We start from the raw sequence: 15,588 nt of genomic DNA, 5'->3' as shown, positions 1-15,588 counted from the left end.
ATATTTATACTATTTTAAGGATATTCTGTATAATTTCTCTGGAAATACAGTAATGACACTTTTAGGTTATTCCATTTGGAAAGTAGTGCATTCAGCAGTGTGTTTAAGTACTGGGTATGTATGAAATATATGAGTACCTGTAATATGGGAGAATATTTAAAATTAGACAAAAGTTAGAATACTTGTGCCATTTTGAGTCCCAGAGAATGTGACAGGACTCTTGCTTTTGCCTTTGCATATGCAGTGTTTGGAGACTGGTGTCTAGCTGTAACAGAGACACTTTGCTTCTTCACAGAAAATGCAGTTCAAGTAACCAAACTCTGGATTAATTTAGAAGCCAAAGACATAGCTTGAATCCATCACTGTGAGATATGCTTGCGTCAGAGAGAGATTAATCCAATTTTGCAAACCTGCAAGGCACAAATAAAAGAACACTTGTTAAAAAGTAGATCTCTGCTTACAGAGAAAGATCTGATCTTGTTACTTAGCTTAGATTCTGAAATGTAAGCCTTGCAGCAAAGCTGAAACCTGTTTAAGAACATTTTCACTGAAGAGTTTTCATTGCCGTAACTAGATTTGTTTGAAAATTAAGCTATTCTTCAGTCATGGTTGTAAGAGACTCCATGAAAGCAGCTGCACTGGAACTTAAAATCAGTAATTCCTATTAAATGAGCGTTAAATTAGGATGCTATTTCTCTTTGTCTTAATGTTTTGCCATGCTATTTGAAATCAATTAAGGCAGCTATCTTGCAATTTAAAGTATACTAATTAAAATACGATCCTCAATTTGCATCCATTTCTTTCCCAGAAGTGTCAGTTGTGGAAGACAATTGTGGAAGAAAAGCTTTTTTTTGTTTTTTTTTCCTTGGGAGAACTAGAAGTGAAATTATTTGAGAGAAGCCATATTAGTAAAGAACTTATTTGGGCAGGGGAAATCTTTCATTACTGTAGGATCTGTGTGTTTGATTGAACAGTTTTTATACAGGATAGTTTTCAGAGGAATGTTTATAATTAAATATAATAAAATTCTAAAAGAGTGAGAAAGAGATCAGGACTTTTCTCAGTGAAATTGCTTGGGTATGTTTTTTTTATTGAAAAAGCTTATGTTGGTATCACTGAACTACTAGGAGTGATTTGGTTTAAATGTGTCAATGCATAATGTTTTCAGAAACAAAACACTGCTGATGGAGTTAGGTAACAGTGCAGTAATGGTTTGTTGGACACTCTAAAACAGTTCTGGGACTAATCATGTGTGTGTAATCAACTGTGCAACCGAAGTGATTGTACAGTTGTACTGTATTTTAGAAGATATGTTACCTTTGTCATAAATTGGGAAATAAAACAAACAACTTCGGGGGGAAAAAAGAAAATATGCAAATTGCTATTTATTTTTTATTTCTTTTACATTTTAAATATTTGTTCAGATTTTGATTCTAACTTGAAGAAGCAGGGGGAATCTTACTTTAGTTGGGCTAAATACAAAGGACACTCTGAAGATCTCTATTGTCCCAGTGTGGGACCCATACTGTTGAAAAATTTTCCATGCAAGTCCTATTAAAGGAAAGGATCTATAAGAATTTTACTATATACACTAAACCTGCAATTAATTAATTATTTTTAAATTATCTGTGAAAGTAGGTGTCCAGAATAATCCTGCTGAGAAAGTAGTGGAGAGGAGAAATATCACCACATGTGGGTCCAGCAATGAGACTTCATTGTTGTAGTTTCAGTGTCAGTTGCTCAAAATGATTGTTGCGGTCTTGATGTGTTGGGGGTGGGAGAAGCCCCAACAACAAAAGTTCAATGGGTTAATACACATTCATGTTCCCAGGGGAACACCCAAGCACCTCTGCTGCAGGGGCAGTTTTACCCTGTCTGATGCAACACTGGTGGAAGGACCCAGAAACGAGTCTTGGGAGTCTCAGATGGTTTATGGCTCTTTCTAAGGACATGTCAGCTCTTTGACCCTGCTTAGTTGAGTTATCTGTGTCTTCTCAGAAGAGATGTATACCTTCAGGCTTTTATGATACCTCCTCAAGTCGGAGGTGGGAGAAAATTTGCACTATAAAAAGCATTATGCCATCTTGCTGGATCTGCTTATCGGCCTTTCCTTTATCTGGCTCACAAGCCAGCCTGTTGCCAAACAAAGGTCGATGTCTCATGGCCATTCTCCAGGGGTGGGTATGCAGATCAGAGATTTTGCCAGCACAGAGCCAAAAGCTCTCCTTTTCCCCTTCATTTGGGGGGTACAAACCTGGCCTCAGCAAAGAACTCACTCCTTTTGCAAATGGCTGATTGAGTTATTAACCTTTAACATTTCCGTGTCCCACTGATCATTATATCTTTAAAAGAGGAAAGAGGCAAGAAAATGAAAAGAAACAAAGCTGAAAGGAAAAATATGACAAAAAGAAATAAACAACAGAAATAATTTGAAAAAGTAGAATAATTTAGGAAAGCCACTGATTAGGAAAGCCACTGAATGAACCAATAAAACCTTAGGCTAGTTATTATGGAACCTTTCTCTTCAGTGAGTAATACTAATTGAAGGGGGAAAAAAAAAACACCTTAAAAGAAAGTGTCTGCAAAATTTGGCTTCAAAGGTGGTGTAGCTGTATGGATTATTTTCCTGTTACTTATTCTTATGCTGCAATAAAGTCTTTGAGTTATCCTAAAAAAATTTTAGGATAGAAGAAGAGAAAATTGTCTTTGGATTTCCATGAGCTTCAATTACTTTGCTATATGTTTCAACAAAAATTATGATATCTTTGTTTGTTTCTGGTTACAAATGGTACTGAAGTTGGGAAGGAGACAAAATGAAAATTATCAGAATAAGTGGAAGCTTTTCTTTTGGTATGTAACTGAATTTACTAAAGTTAACATGACAAAGGACAAAAAAAAGTCCTAATTGAGTAAGAATCTTACTGATAATTTAAGTTTCAACCTAAGAGATTAAACTACATTTTTCTGTTTCACATACTAGTGAGTACAGGGACAAATACAGGATGATCAACACGAATGTGCAAATGGAAATTATTTTGAATTTTGCTTACTCATACAGTGTTTAATGATCCCAGAGTAGGATAACCCAAGATAATCTCTAACCTAAAATTATGTAATGAAATCTCAGGTCAAGTAAAATGGTTTTATGATTAATTTATTAACATGGGGATGAAATAATTAATACTATGAAATACAGTTCTCGTATTTAGGGGCAGGCAGAAAAGTAGTTTTAGTGATGATTGCTCCCGAGTCCTGCTTACATTGCACTAAAGCAAGTTGAATGATAACATAAATACATAGAAAATAAAACCCAATGCAATTTCACTGGAATACATAATAACATATTAGGCCTAACACTTTGAGACAGAAATATTCTCAAACCAGCATTCTGATTGCCTGTCCTAAAGGCCAATAATTGTTTCCATTCTTCTGTAATGGCTTCTGGTTTTAACTGTGCAAGTGTGCATACAGACATGGTATATGTACAGTAGGTCCAGAAATTTGGCACTTGTATTGGGTTTGCAGGGCCAGGTTTTGGTAAGGGGTTCTACAGGGGTGGCTTCTGTGAGAAGAAGCTTCCTCATGTCCAGCAGAGCCGATGCCCGACAGCTCCAGATTCACACTGGAGAAATTCATAGAGAGACTGCAGGCTGGACAGGGGAAGGACTCGTCTCCCTGAGAAGAGTCAGAAACAACTTGTGATGAACTGACCATAACCCCCATTCCCATCTCCCTGCACTGCTGGGGGAGGAGGTAGAACTGGGAAGGAAGGGGGGGGGGGTGCAAAGATAGTTCTAGGGTTTATTTTGTTTTTCACTATCCTGCTCTCATTTTGTTACTAATTAATTCAATTAATATCCCAAATTAATATCTATTTTGCCCATGATGGAATTTTGGTGAGAGATATCTCATGGATCCTAACTCATGCACCTTTGTTATATTTTTCTCCCCTGCCCAGTTGTGGAGGGGTGCAATGGAGTGGCTTTTGTGAGCATCTGGCATCCAGCCAGGGTCAGCCTACTGCAGTACTCTAAGAGGGAACTGTCTTTATGAGGATGTATGACTAGTTAAATTCTCAAAGAACTTCAGACTGATGTTGTTTATGGGTTCCGGTAAGGACCTTGGCACAAAATTCATCAGCATGCTATTGAAATACATTCATGTTACAGAAATCAGGAGGCATATTAAAGCACAAGAATATTAAAAAGAACACAGACGAAGAATTACATGACCTTGAAGACTGAACTAATAGAAATGGAATAGTTTTAATAATAGATGTTCAAAATCACATACTTTATTAGTCATAAAGTGAAAATTGAAAACCACCAAAGAAAATAAAGTATTTGTATTATCAGTCACTAAGGAGTAGGATGTGCCGTATGGTAAGAGATATTCTAGGATATCCTGGTTGGTCTCCAGTTGCCACTCCACCACCTGCTGGGTGGTTCTTTATGTTATCCTGTTAGCCTCATGCTAAAGTGGTGCTGGATGTCTACATTTAGGTGACTGAACCAATCTTTTAAAGATGTTTTTCTATCCATATTGTTGCAAATTTGACAGACTACACATAGTCTGTGTTGGCAAACCTAGAGCATCCTAAATTTACTGGACCAATATGTTTCAGTAACTGGACCCTGCCTGACACAGCTGAAAAGGTCTGTAGGAATCAGTGACTGAGATCATTGTGTTAATGGAAGTAAAGGCCTTGCAGCTTTTAAAAGCATGCAGGAAGACACCTACCTGAAGTATTTTATCCGCAGGGCAAATTTCACTTAGATGATGATGATGATGTGACAGCCAATAAGTAAGTTTAGTCACTGAAAAATGCACTGGTAACAATCTAGAATGTATGTTATGTTTTGGTTCTTATGAAAAGTTATGGTCCTTAGCAAAAAGGAAGTCAAATTAGTACAGGTTATTTCTTGATATTTCCAGAAGTTCTAGAAGACCACTAAAGTGATCAAAGTAATAGATCTTACCAGAAGATACTGAAAATATAAACATAAATTATGTTTTGTCTCATGCAGAAGTAAAACCTCCAAAGAGAAAAGTAATCTATTCAACTAAATTTCTGCAACTTAAGAAAAACCGTACATCAGCATACTGTAATAAAGTTTTTACTAGATATCTGGGGAAATCATGGAGTCACCAAATAAAGCAAGAATTGGAATATTAAAATAATGTGAGAGGAAAAATATTACCATTATTTGGATCCAAGTTGATTAACTTAAGAAAAGCTGATTATAGATAGTTTCAGGAGCAGGAGTAGACACAAAATGTTTCTCATTATGTTCCGTATTTCTCTAAGACAGAGTAACAACCACTGTGGGCTGGAGAACTACTTTTTTCCTTGATAGAATAATTCTATGTCTGTGTCCTTGTATCGACTGTCCTTACAATTGCAGTGTTGTTAATGTAGAGGTGTTAGTCAATCTTTATACTTACTTCAGATCCCCATATTTAAGAACATTCTGTTTTCTATTGGTTTTTTTTCATGATGTAGACATTTACTTTAAAATGCAGGTATTGGCTTCTTAAAGAAATGACTACATACTGCAGCCAAACCTGCAGTGCTCCACTTCAATGACTTGTAGAGCAGAAGGAGGTTTTAATTTTGAGGTTTGGGCTGGTTTTATTTTTACTAGATATAGACAAAACTGCTTCAGACTCTTTTTACAGTGCATTACACCTACCAGAAGAATTAGTGTATAAAATAAATGCTGTTTGCACCATTTTCTTCTGGAAGCACAGATATACTGTTGCGGTCAGTATTTTCCAAAAGCAAACTAATTCAGACTGTCATTTTCACTATGCTTTTAGCATACAAAGCAGATGGATTCCTAAAATAAAATTTTAAATTAAGCAATTAACATAAATTTATAAATTTAGTTATCTAAATGATAAAATATTTTAAAATGTGGAGAGGAAAAAAATCCTAATACTAGCAAAGTAATTTCACAGATCAGCATGTAGTGGGGTAAGCCTTTTCTCAGAGTTCACACGGACAAATAATTTAGTTTGATTCCTGCCCCTTAAATTTCTACTGACTAATTATATTGTTGTTAAGTATTTCCATTTTGATTACAAATGCCAAAAGCATTCTGAATTCTGCAGCGAAGTGACAGATCGGAATGATACAATGAGGAGACAGCTGAAGGGCCATGTGGGACAATTAGTGAATTTGTACATCACTTATCCAAATTTACAGTTTACATAATGAAACATAGTGTGTGTATTTCATCTTCAAATGCATATCTTTAGTAAGCAAAAATTTAACTTTGCTGCAATAGACTTAACTATAGAGGCACGTGTGTGGAAATTTTCGAATAAGCCTAAGCATTCACATGACAAATAAGTAACTTTCAGATACATTTCCATTGGGATCTTACCCCTTCAAGGTTAGGAACTAGCATTTATCTGTCCTTCTGTCCTACAGAAGTTAAGGAGCAGTCACCTCACTCCTTTTTAGCCTCCTATTCTGTTTTACATCTACTGACCACCCCTCTCACATAATTGAGCCAGTTGACTTAACAAAGCTAAACTTGGGCCAGCTACATGTTGTTCCAATACTTCCTGCAGCATCAATGCACATGCATAGTTACATATATACATACATTTAAAAAATCTCAAAATTCATAATATATTAGCATCAATGAACTGATCTTACCCATTAGTACATTTATGTTTTAGATATGAAACTAAGCTACATTTGGCTGGTTTTTTTTTCCTAACATATTGGCAGAGGGGTAATACCATGTTTTTGAAATTTTAAAAGGACAGGCTGTGAGCTTTAAACTGAAACAAAAGATATTGAAAAGGATTTAGGTTTCCATTAATTCTGCTGATTTTTTGTCCATATGCATAGCTATTAATTTTTCAGATTCCATGTGCCGTCAGAAAGAGAAGCTAGCATAAAATACTGATCAGATTTTTGCCTTCCTACCAGTTTCACAAAAAACAAAGATGACATATAAACAAAAATTAAAATGCTCTAGTAAAATTATTTCTAGCACAGTGTAATTCTGTCATATGATTTCATCTTTGTTAACATTAAAACATTCTGACATTTCCTAATTAATGTTATTATTATATATGCTAATTCTTGGTAAGAGGGGTCTAAAGAACACAGCTGAGAACATTCTTTCTTGTTTGCATAATTGCTCTGAGCAGCTGTATACCTTATTTTTTCAATAAAAACAGTAAATACAAGTTAAGCTGAATAAAGATTCACTAGTATCATTTCCAATCAGTATATGCTTGGGATTGTCATATATTTAAATTACATAAAAATACATTTCTTTTCTTACAAAGTTTGAATTGGTGTGTCTCTATCACACACAAAAGTTCAAATGTATGACAGTCATATATAAAAAATCTGACAATCTGTTTAATTTCCCTTTTGTTTTGCTATGTGGTGTCATCAAGATGAAACTTACATGACATTCAGTGTAACAAAACATTGCTGTCACTCATTTTGGTTTAGGTAAGTTTATGTATCCTGCAATTTTTTTCTGATGGCTTCTGTTGAACCACATTTAGCACATCAAGATGAGGTCCTTGAGAATATTTTTATTTAGCTTAGTGGTGTACCACACAGTGTTGGGTTGAGGGGCTTGCAGCCAATAATCTTAGAAGTCTTTTCCATCCTTAATGATTCAATGATAGTGATACAAGACATAAATATGTGCTGTACAGAAGTAAATTACATTTAAACCATTTTCCTGGAAAAATTGCCAAATGATATGCAGAAACAAGGTCCTTTATGCTTGGAAACAGCCTTTACGGGATTCTTGCTTGCTTTTTAAACAGAAGCATTAATGAGGACACCCCTTTACTAACACAGCAGTCTTTGTTTCCATGGCATGGATATATTTGTAGGGGCACCATGCGATATATTCCTCCTACCTGCTGTAAGGGAACTTTCTGCTCTGGTCACTGCCTGAGGTGGCTGAAGAGCCCACTGGAGGCAGTTTCAGGGACTGCTGTCATGGAGAAGAATGTGCCACCTTCTGCTCTCCCTAGAACTCCCTTCTCCATTGCCAAGTCAGAGCCTCTGTTCCTGTTATTGTCAGTAATACTGATTTTGCAGAATTCCTGGTTTAAAATACTAATTATAGAAGAAAATTGCATTTATAATTCATGCTAATTACTTGGCAGTCAAAAAAAATGTCTTGCCCTAGAAGTTCTCAGAAATATCTCAAGCCTTCTCAGCAATTTGAAGATGAATGTGTAAACACACAGTATCCTGAGCATTAACCTATGCCTCTCTGAATATTTTAGGATCTATGTTTTCTTTTCCCTTCATAAATGTGAAATTAACTTCCAGATAATTTAAATTATACACAATGTATAATTTTTCTAGCTTAGATTTTTTTTTCCTCCCTGCATTAGAGTTTTTGTTGCATTGCCTTACTATTCCATATGGTATGCCTTTGGCTAGCTGTAGGAAGTATCACAGCTTCACTCTCCATTAGTTCCATAATACCAGCTACAATAGCAGATTCTGGCTAAAATAATTTTGTATTCTTTTGTCAGGGAACACTCAAGCAAATTGATCTATTAGTGCCTGACAGTAACGAAATGCCTGCATTTTAGGCATCCATATATTCTGTATACACATTTTACATGAACTATTTAAGGCTGACTTCAGAATGACTGAAAAAAACACTGGATTTATGTATATTTTGTAGTTAAACACTGTGCACAGTTGGTCACTTCTCTTTCTTATGTTTTAAGTAAAGCAGCCTCTGTGTCCAGACCTGCAAGATGCTGAGCACTTTCAATTCCTAGTGAAGTCTGCCACTGAAAATAAATCATGTCTTACAATTACTTACACACCATGGTGAAGTCCCTCACGAGCCTTATGCAGAATGTCTGTATGGATGTGCACACAAACTGAAATACACCTGCAAAGTCCACTTCCCCATGGGACATCTCCCCTGGGCCTTCCCTTTGCCTGGCTGCTCCCTGCAGCCCGGTCAGGTGGGTGCAGTGGGGCACAGGTGACCCATGCAGGTGACCTGGTCATTCCACTGCCATTCCATTGACTGCAGTCATCTTGAGCATGACCCTAATGTGATCTCTGAAATATTTTAAGAGTTTTTCAGCTGCAAATGTGAACACAAAATGTTAATGAAAGACTTTAACACCATTAAATCTGCTTATATTTTTAAAAAAAAATGTTGGATGTAATGTGTGGCAGATGCTTTTATGTAAGTCTTCCATACAAATTTTGAACAACATAAAATTTATGTGATAGAAGTTCTAAAGAAATACTTTCTTAGAAAATATGTAGTTATAACCAATTTTATTTTTATCTACTTTAATCAGTAGTTACTATTTTCTGCACTGTTTGTAGCCTTCAAAAAATACTTTTCAACAATAAGATTTCATATATCTTAAAAATAAATTTTCTTTTGTTATATATTTCAGATATGTTAAAAATAAATTTATTCTATTTGATATTTTCCTAATGTTTCAAAATCTTTCCTACTATGGTTGTTCATGGAGCTGGTGTTAGAATATTATTCTTTAAGAAAGCAATATTTTTCCCCTTTATGTGAATTTCCTAGGAATTTATCTCAGTTTAAATGTATATATTGACCAAGTGTAAATATATACTGACCAGAATATGAAAAGTTTTCAGGTAATGGATGAATGTTGAGAGGTTCATTTCAGCTTTGCATCACATATGTCAGGTCTCTGAACGCAGATGCTCTGCCACTGCACCCTCCTCCCCATCATCATATGTGGAAAAATAACAAAGCAGGACAGAATGGTAAATGGCTAATATTCTCTGGGTAAATTATTAATATTCACTGGTGTAAACTCAAAGATTAATAAGCAAAAATAGTTAAAATTACATAAATTATAAAAGGGAGGGAGAAAAGTCCAGAGGCTTTGGGAGTGGTTAAAACAGAGGAGGTAACGGATTGGGCAAGTGGCAAAAAGAGGCAGAAATAGACCTGAGGAACCAGGGAGGAGGTAAGATGAACCAAGACTATATGACCATGACACTAGAGCAAAAGGCTGGCTTATTTCTCATTAAGTGATTGTGCCTTACTTCAGACAACACAAGTCTTTTTATGATTTCTACCTTGTTACTTTTCAAATTCACATGGCTTGCTTAAAGGATTAATGTCTAAAAAGTCACTTATCTTGCAGTACAGACTACAGACGTTGGTAGGTATTTACCCAAATGGTGCTAGCTCTGCAAGCAATAAAATAGATGTGAGAGAATAGCTGAAATATTCCAGAAAATGTTAAACTAGGTGCATGTTTTTATTAGCTTAGTATTTTATATGTGGAAACGTATATACCTGTGTAGGTACGATGTGGATATCTGTAAAAAATATCTGGATATCTGTCATTTACATGCATTATTTTGCCTTGGAAATGGTGAGGTGTGGCTTAAGGACATTTTAATTTGGGTTGTGTCTTCATCTAAGAAAGGCAGCAGGGAATCAATTGAACTAATTTTTTTGATTGAAGGAAGTAGTTGAGATCTCTGTCATACCAGACTGCAGCATGTTTTACTTAGCACATTTATCTCAATTTAACTAAATGGCTAAATTATATGCATGTTATTTGGAATTATTTTTCTGATTACAGATCTTGTAAGAGTCAAGAATAAATCTTTGTCTATGATAGTGCAGTAGTTACTACTGTTCAGTCTGAATGCAATTTTTTTTTTTTTTTTGAGCATTGCATAAAAATGAGTTTATACTGTCATGGAAGGATTGCAAAATCCATAGATTTTAAATTCATTCAATGTTTAGTCTTCACAGATTTCAACACTATTAAACAAATTTTCCTCATTCCTAACACTTATTTTTGGCTTAGGTGATCCTTTTCTATGCTGTATAATACTTTATGCAAATTCTAATATTCCATGTATTTACTTCAATAAATTTGAAGTATCAGACAGTGTATTAAGGAATGTCAGCAGTCATTTCTTCCTCTCTTTCCAAAAGGGCATCATGTACAGTTTTACACCTGTATAGGCTAAAGAAGTTACATATTTATATTGCAGAGGGAGAAAATAAAAAACTTTCAGAAAATGACAGTAAGCTATTGAAGTCACTGGGATTTATTTGTATTTATGATAATGCAATTAGAGTTAAACCAGTGATTTTGAAAAATCCTGTCTTGTTAACTGCTGTTTTTTCTTGATCATATTTTGGTTATGTGGTAAACCACTCATGATTTTCTAGTCTCAAAAAAAAAAAGAAAAAAAAGAAAAAAAAATTGAGATAGCATTGTCTTTACCACAGGAACAGAAGATCCAGCTTTAAATGTTCTTGCTTTTCATAATTACCAAGCCTTTTTTTTTTCACTAACTTTTATGATAAAATGTATTTTTGCTTGGTATGACTTGCACAGGTGGTTCTTTAGTTCTTGCTTTCATCTTCTATGTATTATTTATGAACAACAGCGATTCCTCTCTGTTTCCTTTACTACTGGCAGTGTTTCTACCAACAGACTCGGCAAGTGGCAATCCTTCCTTAGATGTTTCAGTTTAGCATTGCTCTTTTGGAAGTAAACAGTAGACTTTTCAACATGAAAATTCTGTTAATAATGGATAGCACTTATCAAAAACAGCAAGCATACCTCTAAGTGAGACTCTCTGGGGCTTCACAGAGGAAAAAAAAAAGATTTCAAAAAGTCAGGTAGGTAATTGGATGGTTTGGAGAAGGGGAAGTAGGAAGAAGGCTTTTACCACAGCAAGTGGCATTTTCTGGAGAGGGTGACATTCTATCTTGGCCTGGTTGCCTCTCTCCAGCCCATGCTTACTTCCCAGTGCAAAAGTCGAGGTGCAGCAGCCCCAGCTGTCTCACTGGAATTTACAAATCCCTCAAAACCAGGCACTGGAGGCTACTTGGAGCCAGCAGCCAGAGCAGCCCTGACACAACTGAGCTGTTGTTCACAATCTGTGTCATGTTCCAGTTTGGGTCTATTTCTGGGGGTTTAATTTTTTGCTCAGTCTGTTACTGAATGAAGCCTTTCTTATCTCAGTGTCCATTGTCCTCATACTTTCTCATGTCGGCTACCTTTTGCAGCAACATTTTTAGTTCATAATTCTGTTTTTACTTATTTTTGGAAAAGGTAAAACATCCCCTGGGATTGCAGGTAATAGCTTCAAGAAAGATCTATATAGACAAGGTCATACATTGTGAGAAAATTCATAGTAGTGACAAATGGATCAATCCTGCCCAGCTCAGAAATATTCACTAATTCTTAGATGTAACTGCATCCCAGTAGAAGCAGTGCTGGACAACCATTCAGCAAAACAGCTTAGGTGATATTCAGTATTACCATTGTCTGTATTTTAGCACTCAGATTCTCAAGTGAGATTCACAAGGCTGACTCCTGATACTTGGAATAGATTGGTAGAAAATTTTTACTTTAGGCTGAATCTCAGACTGGTGCTGTACTCCAGATGTCAAATTCAGTCAAAAGTCAAGGAACAGGAAAAACTGGAGCCTACGCTTGTGGCTTCTACATAATTCAGTTAGTTTTTTTGCCTGTAGCTGGTCTCTTGTGGGAAACAGAAGTGCATAATCAAAGGCATTTATGTCCAGATCCACGTAGGTTCAGCATGGTCTGAGAAATTTGATCAAAGCAGTCTCTGTGGTAGGTATCACTTTCTTGAAATTGGGTTAGGCAGATCTTTGAAACAGTACACAAACAGTCAGAAAGCTGAAAATGATACAGAGTGTGTCCAATACTCTAAGTTCAACTGTTCAGGGAAAATTTTTTGTCTCAAACCATCAACACATTGCTGCTTAAAAGTTCTTGAATCACATTCCTGAAAATAAGCAAACAAAATTCCATGCTGACAAGACGTGAAGTAACTAAGTGGTTCACTGAGCACTTGACTTTGGTATTTCTTAATGCAAATCACTATGTAAGATCTTGGGATATAATGCCATCTACTGGCATTTTATTTGCTATCTATGTATGTTGCTTAGACATATGTAAGGCCTCTGAGCTTGCTGGAGTGAATACTGCAGCCTCACAGGGATAATTTAGTCTTCTGAAAATGACACTAACAGGCTGATTTATTTGCTGACACATAGCTGCAACGAAGTTGATGCTCCAGAATGTGACAGGGCTCCAAAGGTCTCCATGTTACTTCTGAAAAATCCATGTGGAAGTTTTTGAATAGCCTAGAATATCTAAAATGTCCCTTCATGCTTAAGGGTATCTAGGAAATGGAAATAAGCCCTAAGTCTTCTCTAGATGCAAACAGGATCTTAAGCACCTCTTCATAGACCACCTGCATGCAGAAAACTCCTTTTAGTTACCCAAATCTCAAATTGAGCAAAGAACATTTCCTTCTAACAGTTGTGTGGGGACTCTGGGGCAAATACCTCCACTCTGTCTTTTTTCACACAAAGGAAGTCAAGTCAAATAATTTTGGCATGCATCTAACTTCAATATGCCTATGGTCAGCAAAAACGAAAATATCCTGCAGTTCAAACATTCCTAGTATATTTAAATGCTAAGGTAGACAAAGATTGAATGATATAATTATTATTAAGGTGCTCAATTACACAGAACAATTTAATGACAACTTACTAATACCCACTTTGGCTTCAGTATTGTTAAACATATTTTGCGTTTTTATTATATTTAAATATTGGTTTTATAAGGCATTTTTAGTTACTGGTGAAATTACGCTTGAGGAGACAGAAGTGTATTGAAAGCTTCAAGTACAGGATAAGTAGGCTGCCTGTAGCAGATACTGGATATTTCTTAGTATGTACAAAGATACACAGTAAATGATCTTTGGTCAATCTATTAGGAAGAAAATTACATTAAAATAAAATATCTCTCAAAGACTGGAGCATTAATTACAATTTTACAGATCTGTAAGAGAATAATTACAAGTCAATTAAGGCTACGTCTAGAATTTCAAATAGGATCTTCTGAGGTTTTACGTTCTAAATTTAGACGCACCCAGCATATCTAATTGATGTCTGATTCTTTCTTCTGCTTTGGATATTTTTCAAGATACAACATCAGTTCCATAGCACATTCATTATATTGATCAGATCTAGATTGCAATTTTGGCATTTGTTTATGTAATAAATCCCAACTTGACAGAAAGATTGCAAGTTAGAAATGTTCTTAAAATCAATCTAGGGTGTCAAAATCCTTAATAAATTCAGTTACTATAACAATTAAAAAATGTAAAAAATAAAAAAAAAAAAATCAAAAAACCAAACAAATAGAGAAACCATCCAAACAAACAAAATCCCCCAACAATAACACAACCACCCCCTCCTCCACCCACCTCCAAAAAACCCACCAAAAAAAAAAAACCCAAAAACAAACAAAAAGACATTTTCTTTACTGAAAAAATCATATTGCATTTATACTGGGCTTTCCAGTGGCCACTGCTCGTTAATCTGGACAAAAGACTTTTCCTGTGTCTTTTTCTTGTAATCATGTTGACCAAGTGGGATTTCAGAACAGCCTCTGAGAAGGCTTATTTGTAGAAATACACATTTTACCTTCTCAGTAGGTCAGCTTCATACTGTTACTTGTTTTATATCTAAAAGTTGTGCTTTCTATTTATGTCTGACCAGAATTTTCAGAATTGCTTAGGTATTTCATTCAAAGCCTGTCACTTGTAAAATGTCTAAAGAAACTGTGGAGAAGGGACTCAAAAATGAATCCTATTTTTGGCTATACTAGGTTATAACTTTGCTTTATGCCTATTTTTAACCAAATAAACTTGTGTTCTTCTTTAAAAATTCATAAAAATTCATCAGGAAAGGTTGAAAGTGTCCTTACATCAAAACAGTTAAAATATTCTGGAAAAGATTACAAATGTGGGTTTCCCTCAGGCACAAAAGAAAATTTATTCAGATTTGCTGCATCACAGTGTTGTTGCATAAAAGTGGCCATGTCTTCCTGTTCCCATGCTTTGAAGGAAAGCTGTGGTTCTAACTGGAGTTTCTACACAATGTAAGACCTCAATGATAGAACAATGAGCTTTTGGATCATTACTTAATGATCTGATTGCCAAATTGGCAATTGGTTTTCAGGACAGAAGGCACATGCAGAAGAAGAATGTCAGGAGAATGCTCAAGTAAAATAAAACAATTAACTAAGGAAATAATAATGATAAGAACATTTTTAGCACTTCAATTGTCAGCATTAGTTTACACAGATTTTTAGTAATAGAATTTGGGCCCTGGGTATTTAAATTCCACTAAGGTCATACTTTAGGTACTTCATTCCTTTTACTTGTTTTTTCATCAGGCTTCAAATTTATGTAGCTGTCCTACTAATGCAATCTTTCAGAAGAGAAAGTTCACCTAGGGCTTTCTAAATCTTGCATGAGTATCATTACTCCTTAAACATCCTTCCTTAGTCGTGAATATGCAATTTTGCTTGAAGTTTTATGTGTCAGGACAATCAGTTATTTGAACTGATGTTTTCAGTCTGGCAAATCCTTCTCTGTCTTTCTTCTTGGGAAAATTAGCATAATGTATTTGAAAGATATCCAATAGAATACTTAATTTATGTAGTGTCTCTTCATTTTCTGTTTGGTTTTAAAAGCTTATTGCAGTTTTA

At 35.3% G+C, this 15,588-nt stretch overlaps 1 protein-coding gene and 1 long non-coding RNA gene across 3 annotated transcripts in view; both read left to right on the top strand.

The window, feature by feature from the left end:
* The window catches only part of CSMD1 (CUB and Sushi multiple domains 1), a 1,058,834-nt gene that overhangs the window by 608,182 nt on the left and 435,064 nt on the right, over positions 1-15,588 (top strand). The window lies entirely within an intron of this gene.
* LOC140683513 (uncharacterized) overlaps positions 1-15,588 on the top strand; it is a 56,556-nt gene that overhangs the window by 2,584 nt on the left and 38,384 nt on the right. The window contains exon 1 of the long non-coding RNA XR_012054682.1: positions 1-15,473. This exon is cut by the window's left edge and continues 2,584 nt beyond it. This is a non-coding gene — a long non-coding RNA (uncharacterized lncRNA). The remainder of the gene's footprint in view (positions 15,474-15,588) is intronic.

Source organism: Taeniopygia guttata, chromosome 3 (assembly GCF_048771995.1).
Source record: "Taeniopygia guttata chromosome 3, bTaeGut7.mat, whole genome shotgun sequence".
NCBI lineage: Eukaryota > Metazoa > Chordata > Aves > Passeriformes > Estrildidae > Taeniopygia > Taeniopygia guttata.
The sequence above is the reverse complement of the archived record's forward strand: the minus strand, read 5'-3'. Positions and strand labels throughout refer to the sequence as shown.